This window comes from Elephantulus edwardii, unplaced genomic scaffold (assembly GCF_000299155.1).
Source record: "Elephantulus edwardii isolate Elephantulus edwardi_28Jun2011 unplaced genomic scaffold, EleEdw1.0 scaffold00135, whole genome shotgun sequence".
In the NCBI taxonomy this organism is placed as follows: Eukaryota; Metazoa; Chordata; class Mammalia; order Macroscelidea; family Macroscelididae; genus Elephantulus; species Elephantulus edwardii.
Genome location: NW_006399885.1, coordinates 3387216 through 3395486, shown reverse-complemented (window position 1 = coordinate 3395486; position 8271 = coordinate 3387216).

Below are 8271 nucleotides of genomic sequence, written 5' to 3'. Positions count from 1 at the left end.
TATAGCCCTGGTGTACAAGTTGCTGTACTGTGGTCACTTTTGGTTGCTGTGAGGCTGAACACTGTGACACTGATGTGTCAAATGCATTAATGGTTGGCTACCCAATGTGGACAGAGAGTGGGGTGGAGCTCCCCGATTAAAACAAGCTTGGAAGGAGGAGTGGCATCCACTTCCATAATAGCTTGCCTCCAGAAACCCTATGAACCTGGAGAGAGGATGAAAAACACCCAAGAGTTGAAGACTCTCCTCATAGGGTCGCTATGAGTTGCCTGCGACTCGACGACACTTAACAACAACAACATTATGATATTGCCTATGGGTCCAGTGGTGAGGATTTTTGTTTTATTAATATTGAGATGTAATTCATCTTTAAGGCTGTAATCTTTGATCTTCTGCAGCGTTTCAAGTCTTCTTCACTTTCTAAAAATGAGGTTGTGTCACCTACTTAACTTAGGTTGTTCATGAGTTTTCCTCCAATCCTGATGACATTTTTTTCTTTACTGAATCCAAATTCTTTAATTATTTACTCAGCATACAGATAATATGTAGGGAGAGAGAGAGGATATAATCTTGATTTTACACTTTCCTGATGTTAAACTATACAGTGTTTCCTTGTTTTGTTTGGACAACTGTTCCTTGGTCTGTACAGAAGTTTCCCATGGGCACAATTAGCAGTTGGGGATTCTTATTCCTATTGACGTTAGCCATAATTTGTTACAATCCATACAGCCAGATACCTTTGTATAACCAATAAAGCACAAGGAGTAATCATCCTTCTGGTATTCTCTTCTTGCAGTCAAGGTCCATCCCACATCAACAATGGTGTCTTTAGTTCAGTGACCTCTTCCAAATCCAGCATGAATTTCTGGAAGTTCCCTGATGATATACCATTACAACCATTTTTAAAATAGTCTTCAGCAAGATTCTACTTGCATGTAATGTCAGTGATGTTGTTCAATAATTGGATCATCTTTTTATGGAATAGGAACAAATATGGATCTCATCCAGCAAGTTGGCCTTCCAACTTTCTTGGTATATGCAAATATACACATCTTGGCATACACATCCAGGGCTGCACTGGTCTATTAAAACACCTTAATTGGTATGCTTATTTGTTGTCACTTACAGGTGCAGCATTTGTTTGTCAGTTTACTGTACTGTGATGACTTGCATGTTGATATGATGCTGGAATAAAAATATTAGAGCCCCAGAGACCTTATGTGGAAGTTTTTCTCTGTCCTACAAGCTTTCTATGAGTTGGAATCTAAGAAAGTCATGAGTGTTTGGGGGAGAGTTACTCTCAAAGTGCCCCAATCTGGACAACAAAGGGTCAAACACAAAGCCCCTATTGATAAGAATATAAAACACTGGTGCAAAGTACATTGCATAGCAGGCTACTACATAAAAATTCAGCAGTTCAAATGCACTATCACTTTGTGGAAGAAAGAGAAGGCAGTCTCCTGTAAAGATTTACAGTCTGGAAACATGATGGGCGTTTACTATGAGTCAGAATCAATTAGAATGCAGAGGTTTTGAGGGATTTTTGTTTGTTTCTTTTATTGGCAAGGTACTCTGGTGGCCTAGTGAGTACGGAACTGCACTGCCAACCCAAAGCTACTAGTTCAAATCCACTAGCAGCTTACCTGAGAAAGATGAGCAAAGCAATCTGAACCAACTCATAGCTGACCCTCACATGGGTATATCACACGGGAGAAGATTAGAAATTATTCTAATTGGTCCTGAAACTAACATCATTGTTCCTCAGTTCTTTGGAGAGGTTCTTGAGGAAACTTGCCCAATGCAATACATCTTCAGGTCTCCTGACTGCTGGTATCAAGGGTATTGATTGTAGATCCAAGTCAGATTAAATTATTAGCAATTTTAATTTTTTCTCCAACTGTCATAAGGTTGCTTATTATCACTCAGGTGATGAAGATTTTTGTCTTCCTGGTGTTGAGACATAATCCATGTGGAAGGCTATAGTGTTTGCTCTTCTGCTGAAAGTGTTTCAATTCCTCCTCACTTTCAGCAAGCAAGATATAAATGCACATGGTTGTTGTTGTTGTGTTCCATCAAGTCAGAACTGATTAATAGCTGACCTTCTGTGGGTTTTCAGAGGCAGTTAATTGCACAGGAGGAGACTGACCATCTTTGCCCTGGAGAGGAACTGGTGGATTCGAACCATTTGCCTTCAGGATTATAGCACAGCTTCTTGCCACTAGGTGACCAGAAGTCCCTTCTATGTATGTAGTTAGTTGTTCATATTTTATATGTATATATTTTCTCATATTTTATATATTAAGAGACAATAGTTTGTATCCTTTAGCAATAAAGAATATATGGATGGCATCATGAAAAACTCCGAAAAGCTTTCAACTTTTTTTTTGCATGTGAATAGAAATACAGCATGAAGGCATTTTTTTCCTATCTTTTAGCATTTGCTCTCTGAATGGTTTTCTTCAACAGAATGGAGGCGCAATTAGGAAATAAAATGGAAAGTGTTCTTTACAAGAAAATATGTTTCTATTGTCTGAATTGTCTTACTATTATTTGAGTCTGTTTTTTGGAGGAACTGCCTATTCATCCTTTCACAAACATTTTCTAAGGACAAAAGTATTTCTGAACATATGGGCCTCATCTCTGTTTTGGATATAAAAACTCCTGGCATTTTGCTGACTTCATTTTGTTCTGAGTCACTCTCTAGTTTGCTATAAACATCAGGGTATTTTGATCAATTAGGAATAACTGAGATATTTTGAGCATAACATTGCTATCACTGTGTCTTTCTGAAATGGGTAAGTGATTGCTCAATGTTCTGTCTTCCTAATTATTTTTAAATTTATATGTTCTGTTTATTTATTGTGACTAAACCAGATGGTCTGAGTGGAGTGTTCATTCAACTCCACATAAAATGCTGCTTTGTCCAGGGTTCAAAGTCCTTAGCATACAAATTATATAAAGGCCTTAAGCTTCCCAGTCCAGGTTTTAAAACATCTTGCTTTATTACTTTCATAAACTGCTGTATCTCTTCTCAACCTACCAACATCAAACACACTGTAATTGAATTGGTTTCAGTCAGAGTGACCCTCCATTTAGATTCTGATGCTACAGATCTTAATGGGAGGAGATTTCTCAACTTGTTCCCTTGGAACACCTGATGTATTCGAACTTCCAACTTTCTAATTAGTCATTAGGTAAGTTACACACTATAAAACCAAAAACTTGTGAATCTTTTCTGGGTCATACATAGTACAGTTTTATGAATTTATGTGATGAATATCCCTTCCAGATTTTGCTGTCTGCTGAGCCCTGGACTTGGTGTTCCAATAGCATACCCTCAATAACCACCCTCCACATACAAATGTGTATAGGCAGCCATGAAAATAAACACTGCGCCTATGCTTCTATTAAAAAAAAAAAAGAATATTGATCAAGGTACTGTAACACAGAATAAAGCGTACAAACAGAATGAATTATTTTTTTCTATAGTTGTCAGGGATGGGAGGAGAGAAGAGGGATAAAAATTAGTGATTAGATAACAGACACATAGTAAGTTGGACATCCAGAGAACAAACAGCTTTGTCCTAGAGAGGGTGAAACCAGGTTGTTCCTTGGATGCAAGGATTTTGAAGCTCTGCCTCACATACTTTTGGCTTTTTGCTAAGAAGGACTAGTCCATCGAGAGGGATAACATTCTTGGAAGGGTGGAGGGACAGTGCAGGAGAGGAAGACCAGATGAGATGGACTGACACAGTAACTGGGGTAATGGGGTTAGGTGTGTTGGAGACAGTGAGAATTACTCAGGATAAGGCAGGATTCAGAGCTCATTGTGCGTGTTACTGAGTCGAGTACAACTCATAGTGACCCTATGAACAAAATATCTGAAACCAGTCCTTTCCTGTGCCATCCTCACAATTCCTGAAACACAAGAGCCTATTGCAGCAGTCATCCTGTCAATCCATCTGGTTGAATATCTTCCTATCCTTCACCAACCCTCCACCCTTCCCAATATCACGTCCTTCTACAAAGAATTGCACCTCCTAGCACTATGTCCAAAGTATGATAGGTGAAACTTCATCATTCTTTTCTCCAAAGAGGACTCTGGCTGCACCCTCTCCAAGATATATCTATTAATTTTCGTAACCGTGCATGGAAAGTTCAATGCTCTTCTCCAACACCACATCTCAAAGGCGTCAATTCTTTTTCTCTCATCCTTATTCATTGTCCAGATCTTGGATGCATAGCTAGTAATTGGAAAGACTATGGCCAGAAAAAGACACACCCTAGTCCTCAAACTGACATTACTACTCCTCAATAATTTGGAAAGGTCCCTAACTGCAGATTTTCCCTGTTCCCTCCTTACTTCCTGACTGCTCATACCAAAGGTGTTAATTGTGGATCCAAGCAAGATGAAGCTGTTGACAGTTTCAATCTCCTCTCCATCCATCATGACATAGCCTATTGGTCCAGAGATAAGAATCTTTGTTTTCTTAATATTGAGGTGCAATCCATACTGAAAGCTGCATTCCTTGATCTTCTGCAACAAGTGCTTCAAATCCTCCTCACTTTCAGCAAGCATCTGCATAATGCAGGTTAATGATGAGTCTCCTTCCAAGCCTGATGCCATACCTTTCTTCATAGAGTCCAGCTTCTTGGATAATTTGCTCAGCATATAGATTGAAAAGGTATGGAGGCAGACTACATCCCAGAAGCACTCCCTTCCCAATTACAAACCATGCAATGCTTCCCTGCTCTGTTCATACAACAGTGTCCTGCTCCATCCAGGTATAAGTTTTTCATGAGCACAATCAAATGCTCTGGGATTCCCATTCTTCTCAAAGTCAGCCACAACTTGTCATGATCCACACACTCAAATGCCTTTGCATAGTCAATAAAGCACAAATAGACATTTTTCTGATATTCCTTACTTTCAGCCAGGATCCATCTGACATCAGCAATGATAACCCTGGTGCCATGACTTCCTCTAAATCCCACTTGAACTTCTGACAATTTCCTATATATGTACTGCTACAGCCGTTTTTTAATGATCTTCAGCAGTATTTTGCTTGATTGCTTGTGTTATCAATTATATTGTTAGATAATTTCCACATTCAGTTGAATCACTACTCTTAGCAATAGGAACAAATATAGACCTTTCCCAATCTGCTGGCCAGATAACTGTCCTCTAAAATTCCTGGCATAGACGTGTGAGGATGGGACATCTACTTCCTAAAGAAAAGGTTTTTGAAAACCCTATGAACACAACTTCATTGTGCATAGCATCGCTATGAGTCTTAGGTGACTCGACAGTACACAAAAACAAACTTATGTTGGTGAAGGGAAAGGTGAATATTTTAACTAAATAATAATGTAACAAAAATGTAAACATATATTGGACCTTTTTTCCAACAAGATGCTTCTCCTGGCCTAGACAACCCCACCACAGCTTCACAACTCGATAGAGACTCAAATAAGCAAAAAGAACAAAGTAATGGTCAAAACAAGAAAAATCTCTGTTCTTGTGAAAATTAAATTCTGAAGAGAGTAGACAAGTAAGTAAACAAAGAAGAAAATAGCAATTTCAGGTCTCACTAAGTGTTATCAGAAAAAATAAACAAGGTACCTTTATGGAAGAGAACCATGAAGGAGTGAAGATAATGTTGTGAAGGAATGAAAATATCTGGGCTTGAGGTGAGTGGAGGGGTTGGATGGAGAAGCAGACAAAGCTAAAATTTAGGATAATAAGAAGCTTAATACAGTCAATGAATGAAAAAAAAATCCTTGAACTATTAGGGGCATCTTTATAAGTGAGAACATTAAAAATGTAGAAATAAGAATAGCCTTGACCCCAAAACTTCATGTATGAGCCTTTTTAAATGGCATGTGATTAATTATATGCTATGTTGCAAACTAGATGTCTCATTATTTTCCCTTTGGCTGCTTTGTGCTGGTTTAAGTAGTTTTCACAAACAAAGCCAAATGGCCACCATGTCTACATTCTGCTATCTGAGATATCATGAGAAACTTGGGCATTAAATAGGTACAGAATATATGCTCACAACACAGTAAGCCCTTTTAGATTTAAGTACTTTTTAGACAAAGGGTGTTCCGCTGACCCACTTTGTAGGGAGTGACACTGATAACCCAAAGGCCACACTTCACTGGCAATCTGAATCCATCGAGGCTCTTAAAGAGAAAGATAGGTAATACACTCCCCTGTGATCTAATCTTGGAAACCCACTGGAGGCTTAGTTGTGAGTCAATTTCTATCACAAAGAATTTTTAGTTGTATTTTGGTTTTTGTTTTAAACAAACTTTGTAAACAAGATCTTGTGGACAAACCCTTATATACCCAAACTACTATTTCAAGTTCTGCATCTTCAGATTTATTCAATCCTCTGACCAATTGAACTCCATAAATTCAACTCTGAAATTCTAGGCAGAATTCATTAAGCAGAGTTTCTCAATCTGAGTATAATTGACATTTTGGAATAGATCATTCTTATTTGTGGTCTTGTATATTATAGAATGTGGAACATAACATATCAAGGCTGCTAACCAAAAAGTCAGCAGTTCAAATTTGCCAGCCATTCAGTGGGGAAAGATGATGCATTCTTCTATTACAAAGAGACTTTCAGCCTCAGAAATCCAGGGGAAGGAATTCTCAATAGAAGTTAGTAGAATCTATCTATAACTTGTGACAATTAAAATGGCTCCACACACTGCCTGGAAACACAATCCATCCTGAGACCTCTTCCTATGTCTGAGTTGTTCATATCAACATCTCCCGCCTTTCATCCATGTAGACCCCAGAAACCACCACCTTTGGAAACCCAGGTCAGGAAACACAGCACCCCTTTTGGGGAAGTGGCCCCCTGAACCCCTACCTGGGGAATGTGAGAAATGGAATTCCCTAACTTAAATATCAGTGTATGTTCATCTTGAAACTGAAACGGATTTCCTGACTTTTCTATATGTGTCATATAACATGTTTTTGTTGATGTTATGTGCTGTCAAGTTGCTTGCAACTCATAGCAACCCTATGCACAACAGCCCTAAAACCTGCTCTATATCTTGCCAATCTTATTGTCTCCAACAAGCCTATCTCCAACACCCCAGTGATGGAATCAATCCATCTCATCAAGGGTCTTCCTCTCTTGTGCTGTCCCTCCACCCTCCCAAGCATGATGTACCTCTTCAAGGACTGATCATGCCTTGCAACATGTCCAAAGTATGTCAGACGGAGCTTCAGAATCCTTGCCTCCAAGGAGCAGCCTGGCTTAATGCTTTTCAAGGTGAACTTGTTTGTTCTCTTAGCAATCCATGGTACATTCAACACTCTTCTCCAGCACCAAAACTCAAAGGCATCAACTCTCCTTCTATCATCCCTAGTCATTGTCCAGCTCTCTAATATAACATATCAATGCATTATGTAGAGCTTACATGTTGCTGTGATGAAGGCAGTCAAGAAATAAAATGGTGGATAGCATTGGCCCAATCTGCAGCAAAAGACCTCTTTAAAATGCTAAAAAGCAAGAACACCAGCTTGGGAACTACGATGTGCCTGACTCAAGTCATTATCTTTTTTTTTTAATACTGGCTTACTTACAAAGTTCATATACATTATTTTTTGCACCAAATCTTTTCAATTTAATTACTCCCACCTCACATGCATGGAAGAAGTTGAGCATTACGTAGAGAAGACCAAAGAAAAGCTAATGTCTTTCAACTGCAGTGTTGGCAAAGAATAAAGAACAAACTATTGACTGCAAAAAGAACAAACAAATATGTCTTGTAAAAAGTATAGCTAGGCACTACTCAGAGCCAAGGATGGTTAGGTTTTGTCTCACATACGTTGTGCATGTTATCAGGAAGGGCTAGTTCCTGGAAAAACACATCTGCTTGATGGAGAGTCAATAAAAAGGAGGGAGACCCACAACAAGCTGGATAGACACAGAGGCTGCAACAATTGGCTCAAGCAGCGCAGTGGTGGTGAAGGTCGTTCAGGACTAGACAGTGTTCCATTTGGCTACAGAAGGGGTCATCACTACGAGTTGAGGTTAACTTGATGACAGTACCAACAGTATCCGTGTTAACTTTAATTGACTCTCATGCTTTTTATAAATCTTAGTCTGTCGCCTCCAATATGGATTGAGACTCAGTGTCAAGAAGACAAAGATTCTCACCACTGGACCAACCGGCAGCATCAGGATGGATGGTGAAGAGATTGAGATTTTTCGCAGCTTTAGTTTGCTTGGCTCCACAGTCAAC